At 40.9% G+C, this 22,197-nt stretch overlaps 1 protein-coding gene across 3 annotated transcripts in view; it reads right to left on the bottom strand.

Annotated features, from left to right (window-relative positions):
- Positions 1-22,197, bottom strand: part of RERE (arginine-glutamic acid dipeptide repeats) — a 366,156-nt gene that overhangs the window by 172,128 nt on the left and 171,831 nt on the right. The window lies entirely within an intron of this gene.

Below are 22,197 nucleotides of genomic sequence, written 5' to 3' on the forward strand. Positions count from 1 at the left end.
ATAAGACCCACGTGGCCCAGATTGTGCTCTTGAAGTATCATTTCTTACTAAAAGAAACCAGGAAGTCTGGATGAAATGGTGAGTCCAGGCCTGCTGTGGAAATGTACAAGATGAGGACGGAGCATCTAGACACACAGGTAGCAAGGACGGTACGAGGCCACCAGGGTCATACTAGGACTCAGAAGCAAACTTGAGGAGGCTCCGTAGCAACCATGGAGCAATCTGGGCTTCAATAGGGATTAAGAATTGTAATTATTTTAAACCCATCAAATATGCTTAAGGGTACTCAATTCATTATTTGAAAATTGGGTAAATAAAGAGAAAGAATCAAGCTTTTATTCGTTCTTTCCTAAAGAAACTGAGTAAGTAGGTAAGCAAATAGGAGATGACAGGAAGCACTGCCACACAAAATTATTCTAGCTAATAAGTGAAAATGAAATGATAAAATTAGCATCTCACAATTGTGCAACTCCCAAGGAATTAATGAATATGGGTAATAACATCCAAAACAGAACAACCACCCCCCCAAAAAACATCATAATATGCCTCCTGGTGAAAGCAGACTCAACCATTTGTAATCCTGCCCAAATGCTGAGATGAGACTCAAGTGTCTGAACAAACCTCTGGACCCAGCTATTGAAGTGCAGGAAACACAGTGGACAGAAGCACATCTCTAACTGTGCCGGCAGCCAACAGCGTCCAGTCTGTGGCAGAGTCCTCAGGTCAGACGGCTGGGCTTCTTCAGCAAAGTGTTAAGAAAATAAAGGGATGAGGGATGGGGGAAATCTATAGGTTATAACAGACTTAAAAGACATCAGAGGTAAAAACTAAACTATAGAGATCCACGCGTGGGAGATAAAACTATAAAGGAACATAAAGAAATGACTACTTTGAAAGTCAGGGCAGTGGTCAGTTTTGTGGGGAAGGAGGGGGATGGCACTGCAGAGGAATTGGGAGATGGCCGGCCAAGTCCGAACTCTTGACCTGGGAGGCAGTACACACTGTAATTCATTAAACTATACATGTGCTTTGGGTGGGCGGTTGTATTTATAATTTACAGCGAGGAGATTTTTTCTTTTAAAGAAAACACTAACAGACCTCGCCTGCATTCTGCGTGAGAACAGGCATCAGCTAAAACCTCTGGTAACCAGAGGAGGGAACCCAGGAGGAAGGGAGCATGCCTAAAGGGCGGTCTCATCGTGACGGAGTAAACGAACTGCATTTCTCAGGCGGGTTGCAGCTGGAGACCAGATGCTGCAGATGCAACATGTGCAGCAGATAAAAGATGTTATTTCCTCAATGTTCACAAATTTATACATTTCATAATTGTGTAGTTTCTAGTTAAAAGACAAAATACCAACCAAACCAAAAGAACAAAATTAGAAAATGTATGTAAGGAACTGGAGACAAGATATAAGAGAGCAGCTGGAATTGTCACAGGATTCCACAAAAGGAATGAATGAAGAGCTGCTTAGCACATAGCAGACAAGAGGCTGATTGATCTGAATGGCAACCTTGGAGTAAGAATACAGGCCAGGAAACTAAAATTTAAGAGCAATGTTGAAATATAAACAAGTGAAACAAAACTTAAAACTTGGCATTATTTTTCCATACCCATAACAAATGCCACAGTTTCTGATGGAACAAACCCCTTTCCCAGTCTCTGTGTCTCAAAAACCTTAAAGGATTCCTCACCTCCTTCTTTCACGGCTAACAGCTAGTCCATGATCGGGAAATCCTGTTACCGGTGTCTTCCTAACGACTTCTTTCTATTTCTATCTCTAATCTAATTTTCTTAATGCCCAGTTCTGATCATGTACTCAATTGGTAAAAAACCATCCATGGTTCCCCTATGACTAACAGTTTCTCAGCATGACTTTCATAGCCAGGCCCACCTTTCCAGCAGTATCTCCAAACACCCTTCACCAAACCAAGCTAGACTCCAATATTCAACAAAACTATTGTGTCTCTACCTTTTATCTAAAAATCTTTTCTGTTTTTCAGTCAAAATCCTTCCAATCCATCAAAGCTCAACTCTGAAGTTACCACTCTGGGGTACCCTTGCCCAAGTCCTATCCAGGGAAAGCACTCTCACACTTCTCCAAGCCCCGACTCTCGACAGTATGTGGTGATCCCTCCTACCCATCCTGAACCACTTGAGTGCAGGGGCCATAATTTTACATTCAATAAATATTTAAGCTCCTACTATGTGTCAAACACTGTACGGCCCTGGGGCTACAGCAATAAACAAAACAAGCAAATATCTCCAACCTCCCCTCTTGGAGCTGGCCATTCCTGAGGGGGAGATGAGTACCTCTTTCCTCATACACAGCAGTGTTATACACACAGTATTCGCTTAACATATTGGCTGAATTATACAGAAACATTTACAAAGAACAATTAACACGCTGGAGTAATCTAAAATAAATCATTGAAAATCCTCATTTAACTTGAGGAGGGGGGAAAAAAAGACCAACTAACTTGCAAATCCAACCTATTCCAGTACCTCTTTTTCAGAAACATGTCTGCCACTTTTAACTTTCATCAGAAGTCCCTATCAGGTACCGGGGCTGGAGAACTCACCAGGCTCCCCCTTCTCACACTCCCTCTAAGGGCAGTTGCCCTGCCCAGCCTCTGCAGTGGCCATGCTTTGTCTTCTGTGACTCTGGCAGAGCCTTCAGCTGTATGAGGTGTGACACCTGATCCAGGAGATAGCCACTCCCTGAGCAAAGCCAACACGTATGGTCCAGGGTAGAGAATTCAGGCACCAAGTTCCCTCAGCAACTTGAAATGGTAACTAGGTAACATGATATGGTAACTAGGTAACATGAAGTGGTAACTAGGTTAAAGTGGAGCTCAAGGTTGACAGATGCCATAGTGGAGATGAGCCTTTCATTTATCTTCTCCAAACAAAATCTTTATACACTGAAATCCAAATAATCCCTCAAGTAGAGGCAGGGCCCAGGGCTTATCTCGTGGAGCCCCTCCTGACCATCTTCCACTGTGACCACCAAATGCACCAGCTCAGAACACAGCATGAGAAACCACTGCCCCAGATAAAAACCAGATAATTAGAGTCTGATAAATTGCAAACACTTTCATTCATTCACTCATTCATTCAATGACTATGTACTGAATGTCTAACTGAGTGCTAGGTCCTGTAATAGGCACAGAATAAGACAAATGAGGCCTTTGTTCTCAAAAAGCTTTTTGTTCCACTGGGGAACAGAAAATAAGTAAAGTGGAAATTCTATGCTCTGCAGGGGAAAGGAAAAGAAAACCAGTCATGCCCTCTTTCATTTCACTTCTCTCTGTTGTATTCCGCAGATAATTGTATTTTGTTTTTACAAACTGAAGGTTATGATAAACCCGCATCAAATAAGACTACGGGTGCCACTTTTCCAAAAGCATTTGCCCATGTCATATCTCTGTGTCACACTTCTGTAGTTCTCACAATACTTCAAACTTTTTCATTATTATCGTATTTGTTATGGTGATCTGTGATCTTTGATATTGCTATTGCAAAAAGATTGTGACTCACTGAAGGCTCAGATGATGGTTAACATTTTTTAACAATAAGGTATTTTTTAATTAAAGTATGTACTTTTTTTAGACATATTGCTTTTGCACACATAATATGTTATACATAGTGTAAACATAAGTTTTATATGCACTAGGAAACAAAACACTTGATTTGACTCGCTTTATTGTGATATTTGCTTTATTTTAATGGTCTGGAATCAAACTCTGCAGTATCTCCTAGGTCTGCCTGTAAACCAACAAGATAATTTCAGGTGATTATCAATGTCATAAAAACAAGACCTTAAGGTTGGCCAACATCTGAGAGAACGACTAAGTAGGAGAGAGGATGAGGCCATGAATAAGATGGTCAGAGAAACCATGTAGAGTAGGCGACACTTGAGCTGAGACCTGAAAGATGAGGAGCTGGTCTCTCAGAGATTCGGAGCAAATCCATCAAATCAAGAAACAGCCTACAACCCACACTGAACAATACTACGGACCACAGAGAATATCAGAAATGCTTACAACACAGTTTGTTCCCTCGAGAAGCTTAATATCCATTTAGGGAGGTAAATTCACTCATGAAATACATTTCATGAAATGGTACAGAATTAAGCAGGAAGCCAGAGCAGCCCTGAGGACAGGGAAACGTCGACTGCTTTGCAGCCTACAGGTCAGTCACTCAAAGGCCAAGCTAGTCGATTTGGGATTCTGACTCTGACTCTGCTGGGAAAAGTACAAAAACCATGTCTTTAAGCTTTCCAAAGTGAAAGCTGAAATTTTTCTCATCTTAATTAGTTCCCACTTAGAAAGGAAATACGAAGGCAATGCTTCCAGGCAGGAGGGTAAACACACTGTTAATTTGCTTATCTGGAAAACCTAGCCCTCAAATTGCATTTCCTCCACTTAACTATAAGGCTCCTTGACTTCCCAGTCGGGCACAGCCTTCTCAGCCTTGCTGATTCACAGCTGCTGCTTCCCGCCCACTGACCACATGCTCACCCAGAATCTTCTAGCTGTTTCTCTTCCTGACAACAGCTGAAGAACTGCTGAGTAGAAAGAGCTGCCAACCAATTAGTCTTCAAACCATCCTGACTCAAGTGCATCGTTCTGCCAGTATCCGGAGCAACTGGAAGTTACTCAGTTACTTCAGATGTGAGGACCTGAGCAGGAGCCTCCCAAATGTTTGCTCACTATAAAGGAGAGAGCCAGCGGGCTCTTCAACTGAGGCTCTGAAGAGAAGGCTGCAAGGGCATCCCGTGGCGCTGCCCTCAGATGCACTACGTCTTGTCCCACCTTCCGCAGGGCGGCAGGAGAGTAAAGATCAAGCCGCCGGCGCTGGCAGTTAAGGCAAGTTTTTCTCTATGGATAACTTGGTGGTGTGCAGAGGCTTTTCTGGGATAAAACAAGAGGAAAAGGTAAATATGCTTCAAACAGAATGGGCAAAAAAACAGGTGGTCTGAAAGCAAGAAAAGCCCTGACCCTCCCGACAGCCCCTGACCATCTGTGACCAAGGTAGGTTTTGTCACTGACAGTGAACAGCAAACACCCATCAGCACCATCTTCACTGATTCAAGGGAAAAATAAAGATGCCAATTTACACCTTTGGATGAAAAGCCAAGCACAAACATCTATTTTCAATGCAAAACTGTCCATACAAGTCAATTAATGGACCCTGCCTACCATCTTCCCAAATTCCAAATCCAGCCACAGCGACTGAAAAAAGTCCGGGTGACGGGAACTACAGAGGACAGACACCAACAAGCAACTCGTGGAACCGTCTTCTCCCCCAGGACCCACTTTCCTCTCATCCCACCACCACTCATATGAGCCAACCCCAAGTCCTTCCATTTATTAGGACACCTCCTCCTTCACCTGCCCGACGGCCAGTTCCACTGCTTTGTGCCTTCTCTGCAATGCACACACACCATGGCAAACACACTACTTTTTAGCTCCTTTAAAGATATTTAGTATGCCCTCACCTCTCACAAACAGTTGCAGGCAAGAACTCTGACTTTCTCTTCAAGATGCAGCTGTCATTCTTTTTTAAAATCCCTTTCTCTAAACGTGATTAGTATCAAATGCCATACAATAAAGAGGGCTTAATACACAATGACAATACACCAGAAGGAAACAAAGACTTTTACAGCAGGGAAAAAATACTGCTACAATGCCAATGTGACATATTACATTCATAGCGAAGACATTTTACCATACCTCCTCTTCTCAATGAAAGAGGATGATGAAATTAAAATTTGAAAATACAAACAAAATCCAACTAAATAACGAGCCACTTCATTCCAGTAAGTCTTTTAAAACCCTGCCTACCACGTCCACCCGTATGCATTTGCAGTCATACAAACACACACTCGTATGCACTGCAACATACAAAGAGGATCATGCCTATTTCAAACCAGGAAAAAGGTACCTTTTAAAAGTCATCTTTGTAAAGAGTTCTACTTCTACATCTTATCCAAGGAGAATCAAACTTAATCATATTTACACGAAGCTAATTCATGTTGGTTTAAGAAGAGGACCTGTAATTAAATGTAACTAAATTCACAAATTAAGCTCTAAGTTATAAAAATATAAGAAAATTTAAAATCTGTTGAAAGTATTCTTTTCTAGAAATGATAACTGCATGCGCTCTTGCATCATTTTACTCTGTGTTTGGCATTCTCAGCATGTCTTCCCACCTGAGAGAGGCAGTAATCCTCCTAATCCCAGAAACGGCTGCAGACCTAGCGTCCTTGCTGCTCAGGAACCAGGCTGCATCTGTGGGTCTGAGTCCGTGCTGGACAGAGCTAAGGTTTAAGACGTGTCCAACTGTGGCAGAGATTGCTAGTTCCTAACTCAACTCCCACTCTCCCCATTTTCCTTAATAACAGAGCCCTTATATTATAGGAACACAGCCGGAAACAACTCCAGCCTCTCCTGAAGACCTACATAGACTGAAGTCGCTAGGCAGGGGTACTAGAAAAGCTCTAGAATGGGCCTGCCTTAGTCTTCATCGGGGTGCCCTCCTCTTGCAGCTGCCTGGCTACAGTGGAGAATCAGTTTCCCCAATTCATTGCAGAGTAAAACTTTAATAAAACAAAATAAAATGGTGTGGCAATGTCAAATGGCTGTAAAAGTTTCTAAACAGTTACTTTCAGTTTCTGTACTTAACACCTGGTGGACTAATAACAAATAGTTCAGTTTATAGACCACAATTTGAGGAACACTGGCCTAGAACATGGATCTGACCACTGCAGCTGCAACAGTCATCTGTGACCACGAGGAAACCTTGAGAATGGAAACCATGCACTAGGGACACTAGTGCAGACAGTAAGAAACTAGATGCTTGAGGACTGTGGTCACTCTTATCAACTCTGGATAGCACACCCTGGAAAACACCTTGTTTTAAAGGTGAATATAGACTTTTTACTACTGTGATCTGGGTTTTTATCATATACGGCCAATCCTAACAATATCTAATACTCTTACATTTGTAGACCCGTGCAAAATGTCTGAAGTACTCTATTACCTCTTTCTACTCTCACATGAGAATAACCCCACTGTGAAGTAAGCAGCACAAAGTATTACCTTGATTTGACAGATAGATGGAAACTAATGTTCTAAAATATTAACAGCTTGCCTAAAGTAGCACAGCTAGGAAGAACTGGTAGTAGAAATGAAAACAGAAACCAACTGGCTACTCTTTCCATAAGCAATCTACCTCTCAGTGAGATGAAATTAATCATGATCATAAGTAAAATAAATAAATGAGCAAGGGGGAGGGTATAGCTCAGTGGTAGAGTGCATGCCTAGCATGCACAAGGTCCTAGGTTCAATCCCTAGTACCTCCATCAAAAAAATAAATAAGTAAAGCTAATTACTGCCCCCACGCAAAATAAATAAATATTTAAAATAAATAAATGTGCAGGGGTGAATACGCACAATAAATTACATAAAGTGTGTGCGCCACTGGGTAGTAAGGTATAACAAAAACACCATGGTCAACTAGTGAAGACAAAATCAGATTTAATGGCTGTGGTGACAATATACTGCATTTGTAACAAAGCATTTGTGAAAAGGAGATGGAGGGGTAGAAATCACAGACAATTCTATAACAACTTTATAACAATTTTCTACAGTTAGCCAGAAACGTAGCAACTGAACTAAAAGCAAATAATACATATCAGATTAGTTCAGCTTATGCCATACACCTTCAAACCCTTACCTCAAATAAAAGTTGAAACCCTAATATTCCATCTGGATATGAAGAGAATCTGTCAATAAGTAATAACGTTTCTTAAAAACAGTTTGCATAATTATGTCATAGTAATAACAATACTGTCCTTTAATATAGTAAGATCTCTGAGAACCACTGTCAATCAGATGAGGTTCCATGTTGTTCTTCCAACAGTGAAGAAAAGAAAGCCAGCCCCAGTCACCTCCCAGGATGCTTTGCGAGCAAAAGCATATTACAAAGCACATTTAAAAGCGGATGGTTGTTAGGATCAGCCATGAGATCTGGGACTGTGGACTAATTTTTATCTGGCTAAGTTTTCTCTGCCTATGTGGGTAATCAAGTATTTTATTTCATCAGCAACATACACTAAAGTATTTGCCCATATCGATATTTATCTGTTAAATACTAAATTAAACAGAAGTCATACTTTTCATTAAATACAAATAAAATACTACCTTAAATACTTTGTTGCAATATTTTTTTAATTTAAAAAACAGACCAAAAGACCCACAAGAAAATTAGGACATGGAACTTTAATGTATTTTATCATACACATTTAACCTTTCAAATTTTCTCCACAGACATCAGCTAATTACCAAAGAAAAAACAAGCTGAAAAAGTTTAACTGCTCCTAATGTATCACACTGTAAAACCCTCAGGGTCATTAGTGAGAATGAGTTCTTACAAGGAATCCTTATCTGTTAGTGCATGGTACACAAACTATTAAGGTTGGGGTGCAGGGGAGAGGTTAGAGAGAGAGTTTAAATATATAAAATATTCACGTTCATTTATTGTTCAAAATAATATAGGAAAGAAAAAGGAACTGCTCACGAAGTCTGCAAACCACCATGACCCATACAGAGGCGTGAGGTCACAATGAAGAAGGAAAAAGCTTTAGAGTGACTCCTTCAGGGGAATAATCCTCATGAGATCACACTAGTTCAGGGGTCAGCTAACTACAAGCCCAGTCCACCTATTTCTGAAAACAAAGTCTTACTGGAACACAGTAAGGCTGTACTGTACTGTCTGCGACCAACACGAGTAGTAGCCACAGAGAAGACAAAACTGAACGTCTCCTATCTGGCCTTTTACAGAAAAGGTTGCCACCCCGGGTATAAAAACCATCTGTCAATAAGTAATAATGTTACTAATCAGTCACCTGATCAGTAACACAAAGTAAGACCTCTATGGAAACTGGTAGGAATGAGCCTCTGTCATAAACACCTTTGTGTGTGTGTGTGTGTGTGTGTGTGTGTGTGTGTGTAAATATATATGCAATTTTAGTTTATGAAACATAAAATTTGCCTAGAAAAAAGGTGACCCGAGCACAAAACGTCTCCAACCAGTATCCCAAACACGAACCAGCCTATGACTTAGACATCTAGGAAACTGTACTGATATTTTATCTCCCTTACAGAGAAAACCCAATTTGAGTAAGAAAACAAATCTTCCCTACTGAATTAACTTCCCTAGTGATTTATATTCTGGTATGATGTATCTGTGGAGACAATGCTGACATAGAGTATGTGACAGTGCTTAAGTACCACTAGCCCCACCCCAAAAGACCTGAGAGAAATTCCAAGTTCACTACCCCTAAAGGTCAAAAGCATTGTTACAACAGGACAGATGCCCAGGGCATGCATCAGTTAAAAGGGAAAGTTAACTGAGTTTCATCACTCATTGCATTCATGAGGAGTTAAAGCATCAAGGACTTAACCATTTAATTTGTAGTGATGCTAATTTTTTAAAACAGGCATTTGGATTTTCAAAGAAATTCATGCTGCTCCTTGTTAAACCAGATTTCTAAAATGATAACCCAAACAATTAAGCCAATGGGCATAAAAAATACATAAGACTAGAAAACTGGGTAAGAAGAAAAACTAGTGTGTTAAAATTCCGTGACTAAAAGATTTAGATACAAAAGCATTCACCCTGCAACCTCACTGTTACAAGGTTGCTGTCAGAGGGAAGGGAGAAGGCCTGTGGCAGTCTTTATTCCGAGCAGAGTCAGATATTAAAGTGCACAGTTGGGCAAGCCGATTTGATCTGGACAAATAATCAGGTCTGTAAAGCAAGGGAGTTTCACTGTAATCTTGTAAATAAACATCTCAATGGATTTTTTTTTTTTAATGATCAATCCTATTGACAGTTTTCTAGACCATCTCTAAAAGAACACATTCCTCTGCTCAACTCACTGCCTGATATTCAGTAGTCACTGTTAGAACTACATTTCCTCAAGAAGCAGCAGAAAGGCATCATTTCATGCAAGCAAGACATTAGACCAGAGGCTGTCAAGGTCTCAGCCCTCTGCCTCTCTCCCCAAAATATAAAAGGGCAATGTGTCTCTTTCAGATAAAGCAATTTGCGCAGAAGAATTCCAGGTGGATTCAATGCAGCTTCATAAAGCAAGCTGAAAAGGTAGACTGTGTTCTTCAGATTACTGTGACAGGACCAAGTGTGTATTCTAAAGCTTCCTCACAGAATCAGACCCCGTACGGTGACTCAGTCTGCTGGGACATCACCCCTCCTTTGCTACTGGACAGACACCACCACCATGTCCTTTCCTTACTCGTTCAACCAAATTGAACTGGACAGGAAGTAGAGCTGTGAGTCTGAAATTGGAAACAAATGACACACAGTATACTGCAAAAAGCAGCACAACAAAAGCTCAGGCCAGGCGGAAAGAGAGCACAGGAGAGAAAATAATTAACTATCTGCTGGAAGAGCGGCTGCCCACAGCGGGTGACAGGTGGGACCTGAAGGGCACCTCCGGCACCTCCAGCCCCGCAGCACATCCGCTGTCGAGGAGCGGAGGGGGGCGGAGGGGGCTCCCCCTCCAATGTTCAGGAGCCGCACCTTCCTCTCCAGAGACCCTTCCCCACCGGGTGAGCCTCCCACACCAGAGCCCCTCCATGCATGGAAGCCACTGCCACGGCATTGGCACTGAGGTGGATTTCCAAGACCCCTTTCTCCCCAGCCTCTCTGTATCAGTCTCCCTCCCCTCTCCCAACTCCCTCCACACTAGATAGAAGGCTTTTAAAATCTGATCAGTTTTCCAGGGAAGCAGAAATGTGATTTTACATTGTTCTTTAGCCTCACCTTATGGTTCCGCAACAGGGACTAGCATGTCTTAACACGGCTTTGTCCAGCTGACCGCACTCTTTCTGAGACTGAATTTAAAAATCTCTATAAACAGTTCTGTCTCCACCAAAACAGTCTAAATTTATCATGCCACCAATCCTGAACTACTGATGCAGAGCCTTATCTCCCCTCAGACAGACTGTAGAGGGCCAGAAAGCTTCAAACTTCATCCAGAAGGTTGCAACTCTGCCAGTCCAACAGGCAGGCCCCTTTCCGCTGCTCTAGAAAGGCGCCTCGGGCAGAGCCCCCCAGCAAAGGACAGCGGGAGCGGGCAGCTCAGCCGCCCAGGCTCCTCCCGGTCTCCGCTCCCCAGCCTGTATTCCTCGCTGGGACCGGTGGCACCACCAGCACTAGAGGAGCCCCAGCACTAGTTGCTTTTTTTCTTTCCCTGAAGGGCACAAGATGGGGCTGCTTTCTTTTTCAACTCGTTGGCTGAAATCACACCAGCTGCCTGACAAATGAACACCCCCCCCTCCTCATTAAAAGCTACCCCCAAAAAAGCAAGTCAACTTCTTATATAATTTTCCTCATAAGGGAAGAATACTAAACTCAGCATCATTAATCAACATGTCACACTGACATTATAAGCCAAATGCATTTGATGTTTGCTAATGGCATCACTAAAACTATCGGTTAACCATTCACCCACAGCTACAAGAGAGAAAACAAAACAAACAAGGTTTTTTAAAAATGTGTATACGTGCCTAACACTGTTTAGTAACTCCAAAAGGTACAAAGCCACTTAGGCAAAAGCAAATCACAAATCCATTCAAGAGCATGTAAGATGGAAGGGAATTATCCAAAGGGCTCCACTGCCGACTGAATAATCTTCATACAAAATGCCTAGCAAATCTCTCTGTGCTGCCAACAGATCACCAGCAGAGGCAAATCCTGGCTAATGAAACATTGTAAGAAGGGCTCTTTTTAATAATTTAGCCCATCGAGGAGTGAGTATTGATTCTTGTTTTTAGCAGAAGGAGCAAGTGTTATCTTCAGCCTTACAGCTCAGTGACAACACCAGGGAGTTTAATCACAGTGCTTTCCTGCCCTGCAATCCTTAAACTGCCACCCGGTATTCCTTGTCATGCTTCATCCATTTCTAAAGAACCCCCAGGTCTCATGGATGTGTCTTCCCTACTTAGCCCACAAAAACCACAGCAGCATTTCAAGTTCTACAGATTAAACAGACCTATCTGTCAATTATCATTTGACAATTTCTTTTAAGTAATTTAACAATGCATCAGGTAGCTTTGTGCATTCCCTTTTGTTTGTTAATAGATCTGCTGAATTATCTTAAGAGCAGATTAATATTCAATCACAATGTTCAGTGCACCAATCTCTGGACATCTGCGAACATTTTTAATACATCCAAGAAGACACTACTAACAAAAGGAAAACTTAGGAAGAATCAGTGTAGGTATCAACCACTATTTCCTCATTCCAACATGACAGGTCTTAAAGTCCCTCAACTTTCAGGAAAAATTAACCAAATCATAAATTTGGTGAATACTAAATTTAAGAGTATCCCTGTATATTTATCTACAGAAAAATATTCAAACACCCACCCCCCAAAATTTTTAGACTGAAAAGAAGCCAATGATTCTTGATTTAAGTACAAATGGAACTGCTCTCATCCCTGACAGAATGTTCTGCCCTCCAATGACACCATCCTAATACTTCACTAATGTTACTCAATTTTAATTCTGTTGTTGTGGACAATTAGCTCCACCCTCCACTGAGTGTGTGAGAGTGGGGCTGGAGGCAGCCATTTCTGCTGCTCATCTGCCTTTGGATGTGATTCCAAAGCAGCCCTCCAGGATCCTCTGGATCAAAGCACTGTAACCCCGCGGGGTCCAGCGGGCCAAGGTCACCACACACACTTCCTGTTACGGGACACCAAAGGCATTTCACAGCTGCCTGTTTAGGTCCTTCTGCTTTTCCATCCAAACTATACGAATTGTTACAGGGCCCCGGGGCAGGGCAGCAGCCAGCACCACTCGGCTCCGGCATCAAGGAGAAGCAGTGCTGTCAAGAGGCTGCAACCAACAGCAGCAGCCTCACAGCTGACGACACATCCCTCTCTGCGGCCATGAACCACTTTTCTGCTATAAGATCACACAAGCTCCCCTATAAAAAAGAGTCAAAGAGCCAAAAACCAGCATTACAGATCAGACATCAAAACAGCCTCATGCTATGTTAGCTAAAAGACTGATAGGCACGCGTGGACGAGGTGTATGTGGTACGAGTTCCACAAGCCCATGAGAATTCCAACAGGTAAGGAAAAAAGGTAAACTTGAGCCATACATTGCTATCTAATCATTAAACTCTCCTGGGCCCACAACTCTCTCTCATTTCCAGGGGAGGTAGAAGGCAAGGTGGAAAGACACCCAACAGTCATGTCCTTCTAGAACATATAACTATAAACATGCTTACTAGGTTTCTCTGGCTGGTGCTGGCCAATGTTTCTCTTGACTGTATGAAGTGCTGTAATTCTAGATGATGGTCCCATTCAGTCACATTTAATGTATTCCTTTTTTAAAAGTCCCTCTTAACCTGGTTTTTAAAAATGCTCTTTTCCTATCTTGTAAATGAAGCAAACTATTAATTCAATTGTTAAGAAGCAACTACTTGGAGCCAAGAACTGCTCTTGGCACTACAAACCAAAAGATGAATGGAACAGCCCTTGATTTAATCTAGCCGAAACGACAGATTGCACAGTTGACCTTTGGACTACATGGGCTTGAACTGTATGGATCCACTTATATGCAGGGCTTTTTTCAGTAGTTAAGCAGTCAGTGATTATCTGCTGAATCACAGAACAGTCATCCTCTGTGTCTGAGGATGTGGAGTCCGTGGATACAAGGGCAAACCACGGGACTTGAGCATCCGCAGATTTTGGTATCTGAGGCAGGTCCTAAAACCAATCCCCACAGACACTAGGCGACAGCTGTATACAGAAATAGCCAAGGCACAATGTCAGGGTCACTGGCTGCCTCTCTCAGAGAGGAACAAGAGATGGGGAGGCAGAAGAAGGAGACAGCTAGATTTTGTTTTCATCTCAATGTGTATCTTAAATTTTTTTTAACATACTTTCTGAATTACCTATTTTATAATTTCATTAGGAGTTCAGAGCCACATGATTTTGACTCAATAAATTTACATGCAATCAAAACCTAAGTAGCACTACTTTACTTACCACAAGCTAGTACACAAATAAGACGAACCCAATATGTCACCCTGGTGCCAGGTAAGGACAAAGTCCCTCACGGCAGCTACACTGAGAGAGGTTCCCCAGTGATAACAATGAAAATGAAATCGAGAGAAGAGCGTCACCACGTGGAACCCAGGAATCTAAACACATCTACATCATCCGCTAGCCCCCAGTAATCTGGGCCGGAAGCAATCAGTAACCAACTTCTGTCACAAGTGGCTATTTCATTTTAGCAAAACATCAACATCCATTCTATTTAATTAATGTTGGTAATTAGAATTTTATTGGGTTTGTAGTTTGGTTTGAATTAATTTATAAATTGTCTCTTAACACTGGATTAGGGATATACATGCAATTATACTTAATTTGTGTGTTGGGGAAGGTAGGAAATTAATAATATGGGAGAACCAAAAAAAAAAAAACAATTTCTTAAGGGCATAAAATATTCAGGTTTAAAAAGCATTAAGAGGACCTGGAGCTGCACCCAAAGTTCTGCACCCTGCAAAGGACAGGATCAGATCTGCATCTACAGCAGTCACAGGCGGCAGACTCCCATCTGCTAAAGCTGACTGCCCATCCGGGTATCCTGGGGAGGGCCTGGAAAAACTCTGGGTTCCTGGGCCTCACTCCAGAACTACTGAAATAATATTCCGGCTTTATAAGTGATGAAACTGAGGTGCAGAGAGATGAAGTAACTTGATCACTAATAAATGTCACCAACATGAATCAAAGCAACTCCATTATTTCAACAGTAAAACTGTGTATATTTTTTAAACTACATCCATGATCTATTACTTCTAAGCAGCTTTTCTCTCCTCTGGAGCATAAAAATGAACAAAACACCATCACAGGTTTTTCCTCTTTCTACAAAAGTAATGAAAATTCATGAAACCCTTGTGCTGCTAAAAATGAAAGACATCCTGAGGGCTCAACAGTTCTGAGGGCTTCCTCCTCACCCCTCTTCCTCACTCCTCCCTCCCTCCCCACCCTCTCTTCCTCCCTCCTTGTCTCCCTCTCTCTCTTTCTTTCACTTTACTCAAAAAATCCACATTTAAGTTACCAGTAGGTGAATCCTGATCTATTTTTCAAAGACAGAGCAATTCAGTTTGAGGGAAAAAAGAAAATAAGAGGTACATTCCACAATCACCGCAGCAATTCAGGCAAAAAAATAATCAATAGGTGCTAACGTTAGTGGGTGAAAATTTGATGACGAACAGGATATTACATGGTCTCAAAGTTTTCCCAAATTACTTAATTAATTACAAAGGGAAACTCAGTAACTTATCCAAGTGATCAAAGTTGACAGTATCAATAATGCAACAAATTGGTCATCATGTGTCCTCTAATGTAAGGCATTCAGGACACAATACCACTGATACAACAGCCCTGCCTTAGATGAAGAACCCAAACCCAATCACTGGGAAACAGCAAACTACACAAAACTGGGCTGTATGCTTTAAAAACATGTCAATGTCATGAAAGACAAAGGCTAAGGAACTGTTCCCTGTTCCAGATTAAAGGATACTAAAGAGACATGGTAACTAGATGTAAGTATGATGCTGGTTTGGATATTAGGCCAGAAAAACAAATTGCCATAGAGAGCAGTACTGGTACCTGTGGCAAAATGTGACTGTTTCTAGATTCAGTTAGTAGTCCACTGCTCTTAAATTTCCTGATTTTGATAACTACACAGTGGCTATATAACTGAATGTCCTTATTCTTACAAAATACACACCTAAGTATTTAAGAGTAAATAGTCAAGATGTCTGCATTTCATTCTCAACTCAGAACAATGGAATAGATTGGCCAGCCCTATTATGGACCCACGTAAATATAGTCAACCAGTGTCTGACAAAGGAAAGAAAGCAATACAATACAGAAAAGATAGTTTTTTCAACAAATGGTGCTGAACGAGTAGACATCCATATGCAAAAAAGAAAAAGAGGATAGGAAAAAAAAATCTAGACACAAAAATCAACTCAAAATGGATCACAGACCTAAATGCAGAATGTGAAACTACAAAGCCCTAGAAGACAACATAGAATAAAATCTAGATGACCCTGGGTTTGGACATCACTTTTTATATTCAACCCAAAGGCACAATGTACGAAGGAAAGAACTGATGAGTTAAACTTCATTAAAATTAAAAACCTCTGCTTAGAAAGAGATATTGTCAAGAAAAGAAAAGACAAACCACAGAGTGGGAGAAAGTATTTGCAAGGGACACATCTGATAAAGAACTGTTATCCAAAACATACAAAGAACTCTTAACATTCAACAATAAGAAAACAATGTGATTAAACAACGGTCCAGAGACCCTAACAGTCAACTTACCAAAGACGACACATATATAGCAAATAAGTATATGAAAAGATGCTCTATATCACATGTCATCAGGGAAATGCAAATTCAAGCTACAGTGAGATCCCACTGCACACCTATTAGAATGGCCAAAACCCAGAACACCGACAACACCAAATGCTGGTGAGAACATTTGTGGAGCAACAGGAACTTTTCATTCATTGCCGGTGGGAATGAAAACTGGCACAGCTACTTCAGAAAGCAGTTTGGTTAGAAAACTAAATACACTCTTACCATATAATCCTGCAACTGGGCTCTCAAATGAGTTATAAACTTATGTCCACCCAATAATGTGCACACAGATGTTAGAGCAGATTTATTTATAACTGCTAAAACTTGGAAGAACAAAGATGTCTTTCAGTAGGTGAAAGGATAAATAAACTGTGGTACATCCAAACAGTGTAATATTATTCAGCATGAAAAAGAAATAAATTGTCAAGCCATGAAAAGACTTGGAGGAATCTTAGGTGCATGTTAGTAAGTTAAAGAAGCCAAAATGAAAATGCTACATACTGTATGATTCCAACTATATGACATTCTGGAAAAGGCAATATTATGGAGACAGCAAAGAGATCAGTGGCTGCCAGGGGTTAGGAGGAAGGAGGGAGGAATAAGCAGAGCACAGGAGACTTTCAGGGCAGTGAAACTACTCTGGTATGAAGCTCTAACAGTGGATACACGGCACTACAAACTTGCCCAAACCCAAAGAATGTACAACACACAGTGAACCCTAATGTAAACTATGCACTTGGGGTGATAATGATGTGATGATGAAGTGTAGGTTCATCAACTGTAATATATGTACCACTCTGGCGGGGCATCCTGCTAACGGGGAAGGGAAGGCTATTCACAAAGAGCGGTAGGAGGTATGTGGGAAATCTATACCTTCCACTCAATTTTGCTGTGAACCGAAAACTGCTCTAAAAACTAAAGTCTATTTACAAAGAAAAAAAGGGAGGGGTGGGAATGACAAGTGTCTGATATTCAAGCAAAGATAAAACAGAAAATGCCAACTTCCAGGCATGAGGCATAATAATTTCTAGACTCTGAAAAGGACTGATTAACCTCAGGTGTATTACTTAAACTTGACCCAGGCCCTAAGAAAAACTGAAGACCTTGATATTTTAAGAGATACTGTCACTACAAATACTATGATATCCTAAAATGAGGAATGACACTAAAAACAAAGTTAAACCAAACAGAACTGCAAGCTCTACTTCCACGTGCTAAAATGTCTTTGGCAATTTATGAGTAAAACTGATCCTGGAGAACCTGTAAAGCCTGGGAATTCTACACATTTGCTTAGATACTTTTCAAACAGTACAAACAGCCCCAAAACAGGAAAGGCTGAAAGGCCTAACTGTGCCTGTAAGTAATACAGGGTGATGCATTACCTCTCAAAGAAAGGGAAGTTCAGTAAAACTTACAAGTAATCATTACATTTCCCATAGACCTACGGTAACAAAACAAAACAAAACAAAACAAAAAAAATGCTTAAACAGTGGGCAGTTTAAAAAAAAGGACAGTAGGCAGTTTTATAAAATCATGAGGTTATTGAAATCTATGTTCTGAAAATGTGGCTTGATGACCCTTTTGTGAAAAGAAAAAGATAACTGTAATGGAAGGTAGCCTTAAGAATAAATTAACTGACAACTAACTTCTAAGGGAGAGCAGGGTGTGAAAACAACTGCTCTAAAGGAAAGGAGTTCATCCGGAAGCAGGGTCTGTGCTCTCTAAAACTAACATTGGTCAGCTGTGCGTTTTAAGAATTTTTTTTTTAATTCAACAGCTAGCAATCATCTTCCATTAGGGTACATGAATTAATCCCTCAACTAATACAGTATCTGTATTGGCAATTTTTCTGAAGATCAGTGGTTTTAACACCTTTCACTACAATCAAATATAAAAAGACAATGGTTATTTTTGGCACACTTAATGGCAATCGGGGAAACCACAGTAAACTCTGAAAAAGGAGGATGCCCTCAAAACTCCTATGTAACTAAACAGGCAACCAGATGACAATTCTTTACAAGCACCAGGTAGGTAAGAAATATAATTAACTTTACTTTGAAAATAGCATTTTATAATAAATGTTCACTTTTAATTATTAAATAGAACCAAAAGTCCCAAGTATAAAAAGTACCAGTGTTAGAAATGACACTTAAAAATGATAAATGCCCTACATAAGCAAAAAACAACAGTGTTTTAACACTGGTTTGAGACTCAGTCAAAAAGTTTAAACTAGGTATCTGGCAAAGTATTCTTAGCTTTAAAAGAAGTAAATGGTGTCTGACATGGGCTGGCTGTGAGACCACCCTATGGGTCAGGAAGGTCGCAAGCAGCAGTAGAAAGAACATTAACCAGAGACCCAGGAGACCGGGTTTCTGGCCTAGGCAGCCCCTCATGAAGCTGGGGCTTGGAGAGGCACTGGGCCCAGCTCCCTGCTCTGTGTTGGGGGGCAGATTTGTCTAGACCAGGGGTGTGGATTTATTCCAAGAGAGATGCAAAGCCCAATTTCGCACACGCACGAAGTTTTATCTGAAACAAACACAGGCTAACAAACAGACGGTGGGGATAATTTTTCAAATGAACTGTTAAGATGAGTGAAAAGAGAATTCATCATTGGTGTTTGCTAGTTATGCATTTTTTTAGACAAAAGGACATTAAAGATATGACGACCACAAGTGCCAACAGGAAAACAAAACTCACCAACACTAAACAGGGTCCACACACCACGCTCTTAGCAACACTGTCCACCTGTTCAGGGTAAAGGCCAGCCTGTAAGGCTCTCTGTGGCAGAAGCCTTCTACTCTTCCATGTGAATAAACAGCATGTTAGTGAAAAACTCGCTAGTAAAGTGAAGGCAGGGGGCGTCGAGGCAGGGATCACCCAGGGTGACTTCCTGAGTTAAACCGTAGTCTGGCCACTCACCAAAGACAAAGCTCGCGTTCTGTCACATACAAGATACATCACAGACCGCAGGGGAGGTGACATGGGTTAGAGCACGTGAGCAGAGCAGCGGTGAGCCTCGGCACAAAGCAAACGCTCCTCGTTAGTTCACTTCCTTAGCAAACAGCGAGCTGATCTGAGGTTGCAAGCAACCCACCTCAAGAGACTTAAGAAAGTAGCTGTTTCTAAACTTAATTTAAACATTTTTTCAACATTTTAGGAATCTACTGATTAGCATCCATGGTTGAAAAGTATATACTTTCTCCAGGAAAATGCACATACATAGAAGACTTTGCAAGCAATTTCAGGAAGTTCAAAGACCCTCTTAAATTCAAGGAGACCACCTAGGTACCCATGGACTTCAGATTAAGAATACCCAGAAAATCAATAAATTATTTAAACCTGAATTTGTACAACAAAATTCTACGTGATAACAGAAAATGCTTAATGAATGCTTATTACATGCTAGACACCATGCTAAGCAATTTAATGAATGATTTCATTCATCCTTGCAACAACCCTTTGAGGTAAGCAGCAGTAGTACGTACCCATCTCGTAAGTGAGAAAACTAAGGGTTAGAAAGGTTAATTAATGTGTCCTACATGAGACAGGAACTCATTAAAAGAAAAAAAAAACTGTTCTCTAAAGGATAACGCCCCCAAAGCAAAACCAGTAGTTAAAGAAATAATAACTTAAATAAAATAGCTCCACCCACAATTATAACACTGTCTTATTTCTGTATGTCAGCCACTCCGCAGAGGTCTTAAGCACACAAAAAGACTAAAAACTAAAAATGCTAAATAACTAATGCCCTAACCAGCCCTTGATTTTTCTGGTGAGGAGGGGGATGAATGCACCCAACAAGCGCTCCAGCCCGCAGAGCCATGAGCCACCTCCACGAGAGGAAATGAACACGCATTTTTAAGTCTCCTTTAATGTTTTCTTAACCTCCTCACCTCCCTCACTACCCACGAACATTTTGCTAGAAGACAACCAAGCTAACCTATCCTCAATAAGCAAAAATATTGCCTTTCCAGCACAAATACTTTTTAAATGAACAGATAAAAATTGATAAAATTACATCTTACGAGTTGATGTCATCATTAGTACAGAAACACAGATCATATATACCTGAATATGCACAAAAAAGTTAAATTATTATGCAATCAATGCTATCCTATAAAAACCAAATTAACAAAAATTGTCTATTAGGGAAGACATCTGGTGTATCATGGCAGGAAACATTAATGATATTGTCTGCAACCCTGTAATCAATTTTTCCTCCCAGCAGCTCTCTCATTATACTGTATTAGATCTGCGTGCCTGCAGAATTTATGAGAGCTCCACACATGGAGAGGAGCTCTGCCAACTGGATCGGATTCAGATCCAGCTCAAATGACTCTGGCAGCATGAAGCGTTGTTAAAGAACAATCAGTACGTTAGCTTTATGCAGTGTCATCTTGACTGAAAGATTTATCATCTTATTACGGAATCTTCTCCAACAGACATATGATGGTATCTGAGTACAGCACCAATCATGAATTTATTTTAATCCTCAGTGGGCACAAGATTTTTACTGCTAAAAAAATAAATACTGGTCATCACTAATGCTTATATAAAAAAAAAAGCTGACTAAAAAAAAATCAATGTTATTATGGGTAAAATTTAAAATCCACTCAGAAAACCCTGGTTAGTGAGTACTGCAGTAAATGAAACAGTCTAACAATAACAGCCACACTGATTAGAGGATAAAGATAATACAGGCCTGAAAGATTGCACACACACAGGCACGCACGCACGCGCGCGCGCGCGCGCACAATGGTAACTGGTAAAATGCCAAGACTTTTGAAATAGGCAGTCAAGTCAGAACTCTGCTAATTTGTCCCTTAAGATGTCAATATCTCTCCAGGGGTTAAAATCAGATTTTTATCCACTACATTGGGTTTTATCTTTCATTGTGAATGGCTATTATATCAAGAATTCCAAGGCTTCCATAACGTGGACCTTTTTTCTAGTCTAATTCTTGATAAATTACACTGGCAACTATCTAAACAAGAAAATGTTGCTGTGATAATTGTTTGTCATTTTATTATAGTTACTAATATCCAATCTCCATTGTCTTGGTTTTCTTCATTTTACGCATGGATGACAGCCCTAGCCACATAATTGGAACTTTCATAATCTGTCCCCACTCCATACTGCACACTGCTACCCAGTGAAATCTTCTTAAGCAGTGATTTGCAAATCAGCTTGCCTGGAATAAAAAAGCCTGCAAAGGCTCTCTTCTGTCTAGCACGTAAAATCTTGCCTTGTCTAACCTTTAAGAGCCTCTGTGATCTGGCCGCATTTTATATAACCCCACCACTGCCTCCCCAAACCCACTAACCTGTGCTCTTCGGTGCCATCCCGTGGTTATCTTCTGACAACTCCCAGCTTCACCCGGCTCATTGCCTAGGCTGCCTACAGGGCCAGGCTGACATGTACACCCGGAAGGCTCATCCACTCTGCCTGCCCATACATTACTGACATATCAAACACATACTCAGCTCTTCAAACCTATCTGCCTTCACAAAACTTCCCCAAGTGCTACAGCCCGTTCAGAGCACTCTCTTAGTCTCAAGGTATCAATGTTCTACACGCAACTGAACAATTCATTACACATCGCCACTAATTTGAATTGTGCGTGCATGTGTGATAACTATTCTCTTGTGTTATTTTCTGAGTGTGAGTTTGAGCCCCACATACAACAAGAGAAAGGTCTCAAAGTTCTTTAGTAATT

The sequence above is a fragment of the Camelus ferus genome, chromosome 13 (genome assembly GCF_009834535.1).
Source record: "Camelus ferus isolate YT-003-E chromosome 13, BCGSAC_Cfer_1.0, whole genome shotgun sequence".
Classification (NCBI taxonomy): domain Eukaryota; kingdom Metazoa; phylum Chordata; class Mammalia; order Artiodactyla; family Camelidae; genus Camelus; species Camelus ferus.